General features: G+C 28.2%; 1 protein-coding gene across 1 annotated transcript in view; it reads left to right on the top strand.

Moving 5' to 3' along the window:
• Positions 1-6,474: 6,474 nt before the first annotated feature.
• LOC105254467 (glutamate receptor ionotropic, NMDA 2B) overlaps positions 6,475-16,634 on the top strand; it is a 176,159-nt gene continuing 165,999 nt past the window's right edge. The window contains exon 1 of the mRNA XM_011263150.3: positions 6,475-6,768. The gene's annotated coding sequence lies outside the window, so the exon portion shown is untranslated. The remainder of the gene's footprint in view (positions 6,769-16,634) is intronic.

The raw sequence follows: 16,634 nt of genomic DNA, 5'->3' as shown, positions 1-16,634 counted from the left end.
TTACAAATGCTACTGTTATATGATATGTGACAAGATTCAACGAGAGGATCGAGCTAGATGAATAAAAGATCAAGGGATAAGAAACTCGCGAAAAATTTGCGAGATCCGCATGCACATATATTTTACAAATTTTTGTCATAATATCCTGTTGGTAAAATACAAACACAAAATGAGAAAATTCCTGACACGTTTACTAAGGCGCAAATGTACCGAGGAAAATTAAGAGAATCGATTCAATTCAGTGGAAATGTGACTTCAAATGGATACAATTAAATTAATCGAGATTCGAGGATCGTGCTGCTATTAGTTTATTTGATATCAGATGCTAAGACGAATCCGAATTTTGTTTCAACATTCCATTCATGACGCGATCCTGAATATGGCAAATGAAAGATGAAAAACTCGGATATATTTCGAATGAGAAGAACGTGGAAAATCGGTGGGCGGAATCTTGGTTGTGAAATTGGGCGAGCAGAACTTTGGTGATATATTGTACTTTTGTAATGTCGTAAAGTAGATCTCACGCAATTTTGATTGTATTAAACGTACACGTATCTTGATTACAAAACTTATAACACAGTTATCTGACGCGTTTTCTCCCAGTTTTACCAAGTATCTAATAAATTTCTTTTACGTTTCTGATAAGTAACATTATACATCATGCGCAATTTTATTATTCATTATTCGTAATAAAAAAATTCATATCTAGTTTTGGCATAACGTGAATAAAAAGAAATTCCTTTGTATCTAATATAATATCTTTTATTATTAGATAATGTCATTTATTTAAACACATATATTACTTGCACTATTGCGTTATCAACAATAGTTTCATAATTTCGAGATGAATAATAGCTTGTATAATTATCATATAATTATTATATAATATAATGATTTTTTTAATTTAAATAAATTGTTTAAAATATAAATCTACATTCTAAATTTTTAATTATAATTTAGTTATAGCTACGGTTAGTAGTCGTTATGGAAAGAAAATTTTGTAAAATTTTTTTTATCATTTTTTACTAAACGAAATATTTTATGATAAATATACGACGATTACACATAGATACTAAAGCCCTCTCTCTCATTTTAATGCATATATAGTAACACGGTTTTAAAAGCTTAATATTGCAGTTTCTGTCTCTATCGAAATCACATGTAAATGAATTCGCGGAAAAAGCGCAAAAGACCAGCGTTCTATCATCATTGGACTGTATTTGCATCCGATTTCATCAATAATACGAGTCACATGAAATTTTCAATGAAATTCGCTGCGAACAAAATGGCGTAAATGAATTTATAAAAAGGCGCTGCTGCCGTCTAATATTTATAATTGATGAGTAAATTTTCTAAAACTTTTATCACTGCTGAAAGATCAGTACCTCGCGGTTCCTCAAAAACATGTACCTGTTGCAATTCCGAAAATCGTTAGAGATTTATTCGGTAAAAAGCACTGGTCTTCTGTCGAAACGAATGTCAGTGTCATTCAAGGATCGTTTGGAAGGTGTTTTTTCTGTCGAGCATTTCAACGAGAACCGCCAATCGTGTTTTTGCTAGGTCAACTACCGCAAGTCGGAGGTCGATGACTGTTCGGCTCTGACCTTCCGCTCAGACTCCTAATATTATTTATTACTTGATCTCTACGTTACAGAATGTCTCTTTGATCATATCTCTTTTATTAAAATTTGTATAAAGACAATCACAGGAACACTGATTTTTTTCATCAAAACATCCTGGACTTTATCACTAACACGGATTAAAATCGATAAATAATATAGAAAGTATATTTCTTATCGAATGCATCGGAATATTACGTGAGCAGAATGCTTAATTAATCTTAATATAATAATTAAATTATATTAAAACTAATTTAATGATAAAAAAATGTATCGGTATGTAAATATTACATATTCTTGAGAAAGAAAAGAAAAACAAATATTATTTAATATTAATAAATTATACACATACATTTTCTCCAATTATATTTATATACATTTTTCTTACCTCATATATTTTTATCATTATATAATTCACACACATATGCACGCATGAATAAATGTGTTTGTAATATTTTTTATAATGAATTTATAATGTTGATCAGCATGTATAGATAGCTAAGCTAGATATGATTTTGATAGTATTGTCTTGATAAAATCTTCCTAATTAGTTTGTTAGTTTTAATATTTTTGCGTGAGCATTATCCCTACAAATATCCCATCATATTTTATAGTTTTTTTTCGCGTTTTTTTATGTCACTGATGCTTTTTCATTCGAACAAGTGATTACGAATAGCGGTGATAACATGGATAGTAGTAGTCTTTGTTGAGATGACGGAATACATTTAGCGAGTTGATTGCTCTTGCCTGAGAGGATGAACGATATTTACGTTATTGTAGAGGCAATTTATATAAACTTCATACAATACAAACTTGATATCGATATGAAAATAATAATGTGTGAAACTGTTCAATGAACGATTCGAAATTGAAGTGAGGCAAACAGTAATTGATAAACATTTTTGGCTTTTATCTATTCTATATTTACTATTGGATTTGTTTACATTGATCTATATTCACATATTTCCTAACAAGAGAAATATGTGATAGCATAAAAGTATTAATAATCAAGTATGCACATATAGGTTGCAGATTAAAATATAGACAATTTGAATTGCATAGTTTTTATGATTTACATATATTAATTTTTTTTATCTTTATGAATACACACAGAGATATTTAGGTATTAGGTAGATATGTATGTATAATAATTTGACGTAAAATATATATTTCTAAAGTTACTTATATAATAGATTATACATATGTTTATGGTAAATATTTTAAAAAATAAATATTAATGAATATTCAAGTACAACTCTTTAATATAATTTTTAGATAATATATCAGAATAAAATTAATACGAAAGAAATATATATTTATGTAATTTAATAATATATAAATATAATATAGTTTAATGATTTGACAATGTGGATAATTAAATAACTTCTAATGGAAAAAAAATATTCTTGTTTGTATTATCTTTTGCCTGATTATTTGATAAAATGAAAATTTTTTTTATAAAATTATGCCACAATTATGTATCTGGTTATAAATTAATTTTTCTTGTAATACATATATATATATATATATATATATATATCACATATATATATATATACAATATATATATATATATATATATATATATATATATATATATTATTGTTTAATTAATATTTGGCTAAGAGATTAAATGCGGCCAAAACGTAATTGTTGCATTGCACGCGATTATTCATGAATGGAAGTCGGCCGGCTATTGGTATTTTGCCAATTAGCTTAGTGACTAGCAGAGGAAATGGAATTCCTCCTAGTAGACTATGCTGTATCTCAGAGTTGGCATTATGGTTACGCGATGTCACAAGAACCTTGTCCCATTATGACATGAAACTTAGTTAAAATCGTACACTCAAAGATTAGTCCAGAAATTTCATCATGCAAGGGTTACAGTGTCTTCCAGCCGCAATGGTTGGCTTATATTATAACAGTGCTAAAGCCTCTTACCATTGGGTAACACGCATTTAACTAGAACTATAATTCAATACGGTTTCCTGGCGATTAGATAGTTCCCCGCGAATATAATCTACGACTGTAACCAATTTGGATACATGAATTATATGATTAACCATTAGAAATCATTGTCAATATTTAAACTTGATATCAATTAACTGTATTAATGATATCAAAAAGATATTACATTTAATATATGCAAATAGTTTTCGAAAGCATTTTTAATATATCAACTAATTTTTTTTATCTAAAGAAAAAAATATTGTTGCAATTTGCAAAAAATTATTTTATATAAAATACATTAATATTGATATTGATAAATGCTTTCATGAGTATATCTTCTTTTTATTGAGAAAATTTAATTTTATATTAAATATCTTCACAAAATAATTGGTTTTGTATTGATAATTAAAATAATACGTTTTAGAAATAATAAATTTTTCTAATCACTAACATATTAACAAATAAAATATCATCATTTCAATGACACTATTAATTTTTTAATAGGTTCACGAAACAAATTGCAAATTGTTTTGATTTCATTTTCTACCTCGACATTCAATATTTATGCAATTAGCTTCCTATCTTTTTTTGACTTTACTTTCTAACTTCCAAATCAAACATCGTTTTGGTTTTTTGAATGCAACGATCCGTAAAATGCATTATCGGAAGCCTTTCATAGGAATCTTGTTTTTCTAGCCATTGTCAGAGAATAGCGGGAGCATTAAGGATGTCGAAAACAAAAGTCTGTGAAGGAAGCGATGGAAAACGTTCGTACATTTTTGCTGGCGTTTTTTTTCTGCGTTTCTTCTCCTACTCTTGAAATGCAGCCATGATCTTTCGCGGCTCACATAGATCGATATCTTTTTCCCCTTTTTCCCCTTTCTCCTTCTTGCTATCTTTTCTACCTCTTTACAAGACATCTCGTAGATAGACATTGCAATTTTGTACTCTTACACGAGAACTTCATCGTTCTATTGAAGCATATAAATGATGTTATTATATAACTCGTACTGTGTTACTTCTCGACGCAATTTCGAATGATATAGAATTTTATTATTACAACTTGTTAATTTCATCACGAAATATTTCCACTGAATTATTTCCAAGTAATTATCTCTAAGTAATCCATAAGATTTAGGATTCATTATTTCATAAAATCAAGACATGTAAATGTTCTTATCGTGTCGTAATCTTTACGTGTACGGATTTCTTTTAAGTGAAAATTTAAAATATTGGAAGAGAAAGAGTCTCAATGTCCATAAATATGTACGAATAAAAAATCACTATTAAAATTAATAGTCAAGCAACACGCGATTTCACCGATCTTTGTTAAATAAAGGCTTACATAGAGTTTACTCATGTTGACAATATCATTATCTTTTGTCTCGCATGCATAATAATATTCTCGGATGACGCTTGTTGCTTGAATTCCTGCCTTGTTCCTTTACAACATGGCAGAACCTTACATGAACGTTGTATTTTCCTGAAAGGAAAGGGAAGATGAAGTAATCCTCAAGGATATATATTCTAACTATGAGTTAATGCATTAACGCGTTATATAGTTTCCCTTGAGAAACATAAGTATGAACTAACGTATAGAAATTATTGTGACATAGATAATTATAACGTGAACGGAAATATCGAAATTTACAGAAATGTATACCGTCGTCACCACGCGGTGTTATGACGAAAATTAATTATCGCGATATAATTTACCGCAAAATTATATTGAATGTAACATGACCTATCTTAATGGCTAATATGTATGGCTTATTAAAAAAGAATTGAATCATATTTTGTTTATAATTTCTTTTTATGCATCTTTCGTGACATGTAGTAAAAATAAAAACCTACATTAATGTAACTATTTATTAAATTTTTTAATCTAAAGCTGATTTTACTTAAAAAGAGTAACATTAAATTTATGCAAAAAAAGAGGATGTATTCCTTATTTTAAGCTATTTTCCTATATATCAAATATAAAAAATATAAGAAAAACAATTATTTTTTTATAAGATTGAATAATGATAATGAAAAGATAATATATATAAATAAATTATTGAATAGAGGATATTGTCACGAATATTTATGTATGTGTTACAGAAAAATATAATATATATAAAAAATTAATATAAAATTTTTATGTGCATATATATTAGTTTTTTTGTATGTATGTTTTTAGTATGACTTATATAGAATTTAAAACGTTATGTTTTTTTTTATAATATCAAAAAATATATATATCTTCTAAAAAATAAAAAAAACGCGTTGAGGTTTTAGAAAGATTAAGGTGAAGATGAAAAAAGACAAGGAAAAGTGAAAGAAAGCAGTCTTATATTTCATATGAAATATTTCATGGTGATCATTTATTTTTTATACATATATGTTTGTGTGTGTGTGTGTGTGTTTACATTGCTCATATATATATATATATATATATATATATATATATATATATATATTCTTTTATAAGATTATATAAGTGATGTCACTTATCCGTGATAAATAAAAAAAAGTCTAAAGAGTTAGTCTACAGAGGAACAAAATAAGTGCTACATTTATATTTCACTGTCTCACATTCAACGGCTCATTTATTACACATTCGGGAAAAATATCAGTCGGCTCTCTGCCAAACATTTCGATACATTCCGTACATTAGTTCTTCCCCACGGAATTCCCACGTCTCGCAAGGCAATCATGAGTTTGTGATCTCCCTCACGATGTATTAGGATCAATCGCGATCTACGTAAAATACTCTCGGTATAGAGAGAGGTGGTGTCCCGAAGACGCGGAAGTCTATGTTGGAGTTTCGGGGCGAAACGCGTGCGCGGGTGGTTTTAATCGGGGGCGGGGGCGCGGTCACGGGGACAGTATCGTCGCTCTTCAGTTGGGTTTGGTACGCGTCTCGCGACTGGCCGCCAACTGTGCGCCTCTCCGTACAGAGCATCTTTTCCTTTTTGCCCTCATCTGTCGATCTCGCGAGTCGCGCGTGAAACTCGCGACGAAAAGAAAATTCTTTTTTTTGTACTTTTTCGGGAACCCCGCCGAAAATTTTCTCTCAAACTATCGATTCAAGAATCATCCGACTTTGCCGGAGCTTAACCACGTACAGCGAAGGCTACGTACATGTTCGAGGATGCAAGAGCAGTTACTGGTAATTCTTTCTTGGCAAGACAAGCGGATTATCATATGACGAAGGGTGAGTCGATGTGTTCGTGTGAGATTTTTTTTAATCTATGTCAGGCAAAATACATACATTATTCACACCTCGCGGAAGGGACGATTATTATGCGGATGTTCAGTTGGCGCCGGACGGTTGACGTAACGAAGTTAGATGTATAGGAAGGAGAGTTGACCTTGTGGTCCTGCGGAATGTATAAAATAAGTGGACGGTGCGACCCGCGGTTTTGTTTAGCGAGAGCGATTTCGTTAATAAATGATAGAAGTTAGTGACGTTCAATTTTCATTAATTATGTAAAAGAAAAAGAACTGGGAGAAAATCAGATTATAATTCAGAAATAGAAATGAATAAAATTGATAATTTTACTCATCTTATCTCACTTCAGTTTTAAAATTATTTATCATCTTCGTTGCTTTTAGCTACTTATAAATTATTTCTCAAAAGAATCAACTCTATTTTTAAATAACTCTATTTTTCCTTTAATTAAAAAATATAGAATCAAATGTGTGTGTATATTTATATTTATAATTTTTCTCTGGAAGTATTTATCAAATGATTAGAATGCCACATTTTGCAAGCTGTTTAATCTTAGAAAAAATATATAAGAAAAAAAAGTATATTCATTAAAGAGAACATATAAATGGATTAACAATGCTAAATTAATAGCGCCAATTATATTCATTTTTCTTCATATTTACTGTAGAAAGAAAAACAGGATAACATTAAATGTACAAATTGAATTTATATTTCACTGAATTTATATTGTTGTTAATTTGGCAATTGGAGGATATAGGTATAAAAATATTCAAGGTAAACAGTTTCAAAAAATTCTAGGGCGAATAATTTTAAAAAAATTATATGGAATTGATGACAACTTGAACAAAATGATTTAAAGATGATCACAAGAATCTTAAAAAAATGTTAAAAGATATATAAATATAAATACATACACACATTTGATTCTATATTATTTTTTAATTAAAGGAATGAATTGCAAGATAAGGATTTGAGAAATAATGTATAAGTAAAAAAAGCAACGAAGATGATGAATAATTTTAAAACTGAAGTGAAGGAAGAAAGAGAAAAAGAGAAATGAAATCTTTCTTTTTCCTTGTAGAATTTCTAATTAATCAATTAATATTAATCTGGAATGTATAATCTTTTTTAGAATATTTTCAAAATTTTTTATATTGAGAAGAATTCTTGTATCTAATAATATTATATTGTTAATCAGTACCGAAATGTAGAAACATTTTAAATCTACATATTAAATTGAAAACAATTAAAAATAGATAATGTAAAAATAAATCTGAAAATATCAAAAAAAGAAATTTCTCAAATACAATTTCTATGCACATTTAAGTATTTGCTTAAATTAACTCTTGTAATGGTTATATAAAAATATAATATAATGATAAATAATGTTTATATGTAATATATAACTTTTATTATTTTATTTTCCGTGTTTGTTTTATATGCATAATCAAAAATACTTTAATAAATATGTAACAGCAGAATGTATTTAAAAATAAAAGACAATGTTCAGTTATCATTGACAATGATAACAGCGTGTACAATAGTATCTAGATGTTGATTATGGCTGTTTCGATAACCTCGTGTAAGCTACTTGGTAGTGGGACGCAATCCGGTATCGATTCGCGTTCCGTTTAATGCGGAACTCTTGTATGTATCGATGGCGCACACTTCGAGACAAAGGTATTCGGCAAGTGGCTTAATTAAGTCGCGGGAATGTGTATTGTAAGGTGTGACAAAGGCTTCTTGCCAAGATTCGCCCTTTTCGAGTGATCAAAAACAGTAGTTTTATATCGCTTTATGAAATATTTTGATTTATAAATGTTTTACAAAAACTTTACAAAATTTTAATAATTCTCTTTTCTATATCTATAAAATAAAAGATACACAACAAATAAATACGCTGTTTAACATTTGACATATATAAACTCTATGTTGAATGAAAACCGAATAATATTTTATAATTTACATCAATTTTATAAATTATTATTTTTAATAATCATTTTTACTTCTTATTTTGCTGTAATAATATACATAATTTTTGTTGTATTAGTACATCTAATATTAGTTATATGCATTTATTTTTACATTATTTTTATACAGTAAATTACATTTTTAAAATAAATATTATAAATGTATGCATATAAATCCAGCATGATCAAGTGGTTAATATTAATATTATACATAGTTGCGCTATAATTGTTTTCATATATGGAACTACATATCATTTGTACATCTCATAAGAATAAATAAATTACTTATGATTTTACTGTATAATTTTTCCTACAATTAATGTTTTATTAAAATTTATTGTTGCTTTAAAAATCATAAACGCATGTAACGATAACATTTCTCATGTTATTCTATCGCATTTATTATATGTGTAATCCATATATCCGAATATTCGAATAATCGAATACAATTATCGTCGCATTACATTGCTAAGGGTGATTAATTTAATCGCTTTTTACGAACACAGTCAAAACAATTTTAATTGTGTGTATTTCGCTGCAATAAGTTCTATGAATTACTATTTAGTTATATAATCTGACATATCGTGATTCGTTAACTTTCCAGAAACGTAAATCGGTAAACGGGCAAGTGAGATTTCATGTTCATCCCACTTTGTGTCTATTATCGATGTTATTATCCTATTCAATGTAATTATTCTGTTCTGCTATATTATTTTGCATTGTACATTATTTTGACAAATTATTTTTGAATATGAATTGTTGATTATTTATATAAAATTTAAATTGTTAGTATTAATTGTAACTATTATTCTTGAAGTAGCACATATAATTTTTTTTAAATTAAACTAGATAACAAAGTATATATGATATTTTTAAGAGAAAATTATATAAAAATATATTGGAATATTTTCTTTGACAAGATAACTTTTTAATAAAAATTATAATTTTGCATCATGATTTCTTAGCAAAATTTTATACAAAACATATTCAAAGCATAATTGATACGTAGATAAGATGTATTAATAACTTTGTTAAAAAAAGATACTTCAAAACATTTTCCGTTTTCATCGTAATATTCCACCTTAATTACTCCGTGAAAATTTTATATTGTTGGCTTAAATTAACTGAACTTTATATGTTTACATGTTATACATATTGTGAAATTAAATTATGGAATTACATAACTTACATGAATACATATTTTTAATTGCGTGACGTTTACACAAGAAACTTTATTTATTATGGAACAATATTTATTATCAATGGTGTGTAAATTGCTGTTCCTAAGCGAATCTCTTTCTAAGGAAATCTAGGTGACGACACCTATTAATTAACTATCAAGCTACCCATTAGCGAGGGCAGTGACAAGAAATGCACAAAATGCTTAAATAAATGAAGCTCAAATGGCTGTTGCCAGAATTGATTGGCTTAATTATCATGACGGCTCGATTTTATAGTCCAAAACCCGTGATTATAAAGTATTTTTCAAAAAATTATAAATGAGATGTTAACACTGACTTTTAACTTACAATTAGATCAAAGTTTTCATTTTACACATATCTATATTTATGAATTCATGAAATAATTATACAAGTAGTTTATAAAATGGAATAACAATTTCCCACATTTTACAGCTATTTTTTTGTACTAATTATTATATGCACCTTTCCTTTTCATACTTTACGGAATATATTAAAACATATTATTTATAAAAGTTAAGAAATATATAATTATTATTAATTAAAAGTTTAGAATGTATTAACTTTCATATAGCATTAATTAAATAGAAATTAATTTCCATTTCATCAAACAAAATTGCAGAGCATGTTTGACATTCTTGAACTTGAACAAATTTGTCATTTATAATTATAATATCTCTATATCATCGTTTTTTATTTTTAATAATTAATTAATAATTATACGGATATATTATAAAATTATACGGATTACATGGATTAATGACGAAAGCTGTAAAAGAATATCGGAATAGATTAAACGAGGCATGCTAATCAAGTACGCTTACAAAATTATTTGCCATCGAACGAATACAGGAATGTTTGAAATTGATTCTATTGCGTATTACGTTGTAGCTTCGTTATTATGTTCTTGCTCGTTCGTTATTAAATCAACGCTATAGATAAATAACATACTATGTATAAATAATAATGAATGTAGAATAATGGCTGTACATACAAATTCTTGATTATTTGAAAGAATAATTAATGAATATGTGATAAATAAATTTTTTAATAGAACTCTATACAATATACATTGTTACAGATCTTATACGATATCAATCGTTATAGATCTTATACGATATCAATCGTTATAGAGTTGTTATTGTTTTGAATTTTTGCAAAATAACAACAAACATATATGATAAATATATAACATATATAACAATATCTTCTACCACGATAAAAATGTATGAAAAGAAAATTAAAACTGTGCTGTAAATTGTCGTTGATAGTTAAACTCTTATTGTTGTTTCATCAGTATTTTTGCATTATATTTATTGTATAAAATTATAATGCCTTTGTAACAATTAACAGACTTTATCAAGAAACAGGTCACGTAGTCGACATCTACCTTGCTCAGAACAAAGAGTGAAATAAATAAAAGTAGAGTGAATACACTGATGACTATGGTTATTTTTTCAGGACAAATATTATATATTTTGTAATTAGTAAACAACTTACGTTCATTAAAACGTATTATATATATATATATATATATATAATACGTTATATATATATATATATATATTATATATATATTTTTATATATTATATATATATATATATATATATATATATACAAGGTGTCCCAGTTATCTTTCGTCATCTTTCAAATACAGATTCCTGGGATCATTTGAAGACGATTTTTCCTCTGCGAAAATGTCAATGAAGGTCATCATTTTTTGCATGTTCCCGATTTTTGTCATCATATATCTTTGCAATTAAGGCTTAAATTAAAACTCAACTAAAGTAAACTCTATTTAAAATTAATCAAAGAATGTGGTTTTGTTAATATTTTATTTCTACAAAGCTTAATTTACGAAAAACCCCTTATTTCCAATTACTTATAATTCGAAAATTATTAGTGCCTCGACATTTTCGTTGAGGAAAAATCGTCTTCCCAGATAATCCCAAGAATCTGTCTTTGAAAGATGACGGAATATAACTGGGATACCTTGTATATATACAGGGACACCCTGTATACAGGGTGTTTCATAAGTGGTGGGCAAAATTTTAGGATTGGATTCCTTATGCTTAGAGAAGAAAAAAAGTTAATCAATATAGGTTCGGAAATGATTAATTTTTGAGTTATTAAGATTTTGAATAATTAGAGGAAATTTTCAATATGTCCACCTCTTATCATAATACAAGCCTCAGCTCGTCATCTCATTGAGAAACGAACACGCTCCCAAATTCCTGGCGTGGCGCGTATTGTCTGAAAAGCTGCCACAATTCGGTTGCGGAGAGTTTCTACGTTATCCACTGTAGATGAATACACTAAAGACTTTGCGTAACCCCACAGAAAGAAGTCCAATGGGTTTAAATCTGGTGAGCGTGGGAACCAAGTAATTGGTCCACTTCTACCTACCCACTTGCGAGGAAACATTTCCTTGAGACAAAAATCTTAATAACTCAAAAACTAATCATTTCCGGATCTATGTTGATTAACTTTTTTTTCTTCTCTAAGCATGAGGAATCCATTCTTGAAATTTTGCCCACCACTTATGAAACACCCTGTATATATGTGTGTGTGTGTGTAAACACACACACACACACACACACACACACACACACACACACATATCTACATTAAAAACATATTTATAAAAATATTAAATTATTATATATAAAACATTTATTATGATAAATCAAAATTTTATTTGCGTTGAAAAATATAATAATTAAGAAAGAGGGATCGAGCAAGTATCACAATTCTATTCGCGCTATTTCTGTCGTAATAAATCACCTATTTTCAACAACTATTGCGGTTAACATTGTTAATTAATGATCCTTGTGTCGAGGGAAACACGTGACAGGTTGACACATAAAGAGTAAAGATAAATGATCTTTGATTGTGCAATTTAGAAAAATAAATAGAAAATGTTCCGTCTCTCTTTCTTTGACAATCGATATTTAACGTTATCGTCATTATAGATGTTCATATTACCACTTACGTTTGCGCGCGCGCACGCAATATATATTGTTTATTATTTTATTTTGCAAACATTGAAGCATATAAAACTAAACATTGCGTGAAATATTACTAAGAAAGACATGTATAGTGAAAAATCTTGGCATCGAATAAAAATGTGATTTTTCCTACACATTACGGAAATAATAATTAACAACGTTAATTAACAGCCAATGGAACATTAGCCGTAATCGGTTGACGACACAAAGAGGGATGAGATAAATAATGCTCGAGTAGCTTGCGGTCAGAATAATTTTTACCGGGTCACAAAGTCACAAAGCCGCGCTTGCGGCACCAACGTCTAGCAGACATTTTCAAGAAATTATGCAAAAAGCACTGTGTGTTGTACTTATTATGTGCAGTAAAAATCAACAAATATAATCATACCAAATTTACTTAAAAGGAAATGATTAATTAAATGTCAAACACAGAAATATTATTATTAAAAATACAGTTGTATAATGCTCCGTCAGCTAATTATTTAAATATTATCCTGTACATTTATTAAAAACACTGTTATTAAGAAATGTAATAACCAGCTTTTCAATTTTCTCGGCACGAACGTCTGCAATTCTATTCCATTTATTCGATAAAGGAGGATGTGTGGAATTTACTATCAAAAATAATGACATTTTTATATTTCTCTAGCATCTTATAAAAAGTTTCAAATAATATATTACCTATCATATGTAGATATATCACAGGAAATAAGAATCTAATTTGCGATGTTCTATCTATCGTATCGTTCGAGAAATAACATCCTGTCTCTAAGGATTAGATTCAAGGTTATACAGCGCTCTAGCGTTCCTATCTTTAATATAAAAGAGTATCGTTAATTAAAATTGAGTGTTTTTACGTCAGATCTCTCTTTCTTTTTCTCTCTTTTTCTCTCTTTCTCTCTCTCTCTCTTTCTTTCTTTCTTTCTAATAGTCTCTTATCGCACATATAAATTAAAGTAAATGTATTGTAATAGACGACGTTGATTAGACATGTATTCTCACCGCGATGCAATTTTAGATTGACTTTGATACATTGTCCAGAGAGACACATCATTACCGATAGCATGAAAATGTTGATATCTTTAATGTCAGGACTCAAAATGTAGGTCATTCAGTTAACTTTTTATTTAATACAAAAAATGTAGAACAATGTTATTAATAAATATTAAGATAAAATTGCCTCTTCCAAACTTTCAGTATAGCAAAAAGGTGATAAACAAAAGATTAGATTTTAACTCCCTGAGATATGAATAATGAGATATGACTTTATCTCTTCTATTCTTTTATGCAATATTTCAAAACCATTATTTAATATGGAAAAAAATATTACTTACGATATGGAAAATATCTATGATAAAAATACAGTGAAATCAAAATATTGATTTTATTTTTATTTCAGATAGATAGTAAAATTTTTTCGTTTCCTGTGTTCTTGTTTATTTGAAATATGCAATATAAATTTTTCACGATAAATGATGAAAAGAAGTCCATTCGTCACAAATTAGATTACTATATAGCAATGTTGCAGTAGTAATTTTAGAATATTTTTAGTGTTTTTATTAGCACGGAGAGAGAAGAAATCATTTGAACGTATTTAAAGTCACTACGTTTTATATATAAAAAAACTTGAAAAATTTATTTTTTTCTTGATTTTTTCTCCTTAATATTTCTTAGTTTTGATATTATAAAGAATATTAATTATATTAAAGATATTAAAGAATATTAATTATAGATAGTTGTAAAAGTGTGTCTTTCCATCCAATTGAATTCAACTCTTAATGTTTTTATATAGTTTTAGTATATTATTTGAAGTGAGAATATAATATAACAATGAAAGAGATTAACATATTTCATATCAAGATATATACATAAAATTTCGCATCTTTAAAATGGACATTTTTATATGCGCAAACATGGTTCGTACTATATAGCGCTAATACAGCGGATTTTGATCGACGTCATGACATGATTGCTGATAGCGCGATCGATACCAATATGTCGTTAAGAGCAGATAGAAGTAAGTAGCTCCTAAATGCTATGAGGATCGTATGAACGTGAAAGAGTTACGTATCATCCCCTCTGATATTTGCACAGTTAATGGACGATGATATATCGCTAAATCTCCCCATTCGATAAAAGATCAATCAAAAATAAGGATAAGGGATATTTGGGCTTACGATGTGTCAAAATACATTGCTTTCAAATATTAACATGAAGCGAGCGCAAAAATCTTCTGTAAGCGTTGCCAAAGTGGTTATTTTGATGCGAGGATTAAGGTTTTTTTATTCGCTGTCTCAAAAAAATGAGAAAATACGAGGAACGTGTCTTTTGCAGACTTGTCAGTTGCTAAAAGGCTGAACTAAACATTTGTTCATCATTTATTTTCGTCATTTTCTGCACGGTTTATTGCTCCTCGAATATTTTTTCCACTTTTTCTCTACTAACAGTTTTTATATTTTATTCTCAGAAAGCGAAAGCTTGGAAAGAGGAAGTGTGGAAAGGGAGGTAGTAAAATAGCGATTTTGCGGAGGAATGGAATATCCGTGGCAACCGTGTTGCTTCGGTACATTGCCATAATGATGAAAAATAATCAGTAACATATATGTGTCGTAGGGCAAATAATCGTAAAGCGGATTTGCGTGAAATGAAGTGTATATTGCAATAGACTTTTGTTTCCAGTATTTTGTCATCTTTGACATTCGATTTGTTCTCTCGTTTTTTTATTTCTATGTATTTCTAAAACTTTATGTTAAGCAAGATACAGAGTACCTTTTAAATTTTTATTTCTTGATATATTACTCGTTCTACATGAAAATCAAGCTTATATAATATTTCGTGATATGTTAAATATTTTATATATATCAATCTCTGAACAATACTCTTAACGATAAAATGTTTCTATAAATTTTATAAAGCAATTCCAAACATTGTGGATATTGTTTAGTACATCGTTTCGCGCTTCGTACAAAATAAAATTTTGCGAATTTAACTAAATCGAATTTTAATTTCTAATAAAATTCTGTGAATTTAACTTATTGAATCGAACGCGTTTAATTTCTCTATGATCGTTATATATATATATATATATATATATATATATATATATATATATATAGGTTACATATAACAAATCTTCCTAATTAATATTATATCTTAATGTAAGATCTTAAATATTCAGTGATACTAAATCATAGAATTTTATAATTACTTTGAATTTATGAAATGCATTCATAAAAACTGCATTGGTTATATAAACACAAAATACTACTTTAATAAATAAATTTAATATCTATTTCACTATAACATTTAAAAAAGTGATATTATTCGTACAATTTCAAATGCTAAAAGCGATAATATTAATGCTCCAAATTCATCTTCCCACAATGATAATTATTTAACCGCAACAGTGTTGTCGAAGTACTTGCATGTTTGTACGAGTTAACGATGCAAGTGCGATAAATGCATCTGCGTGCTATTATTCATTAACAGCCAACATAAACATAAGTATTTATTGCCATTGCTTATATCATTGTTGCAGCGCTGACGATGCATTTTGCATGGATAACCGCGTGAAGTGTGTGCAAGGCAATCTTTTTTCACGAAAATCGGATTTTTGTAACGCGCAGGACGAAAATATATATGATGCAGCATTTTTTATTTCTTTTTCGTA

Source organism: Camponotus floridanus, unplaced genomic scaffold, assembly GCF_003227725.1.
Source record: "Camponotus floridanus strain SB8 unplaced genomic scaffold, Cflo_v7.5 scaffold61, whole genome shotgun sequence".
Classification (NCBI taxonomy): Eukaryota; Metazoa; Arthropoda; class Insecta; order Hymenoptera; family Formicidae; genus Camponotus; species Camponotus floridanus.
Note: the sequence above shows the minus strand (reverse complement) of the source record. Positions and strands in the feature narration are given on the sequence as shown.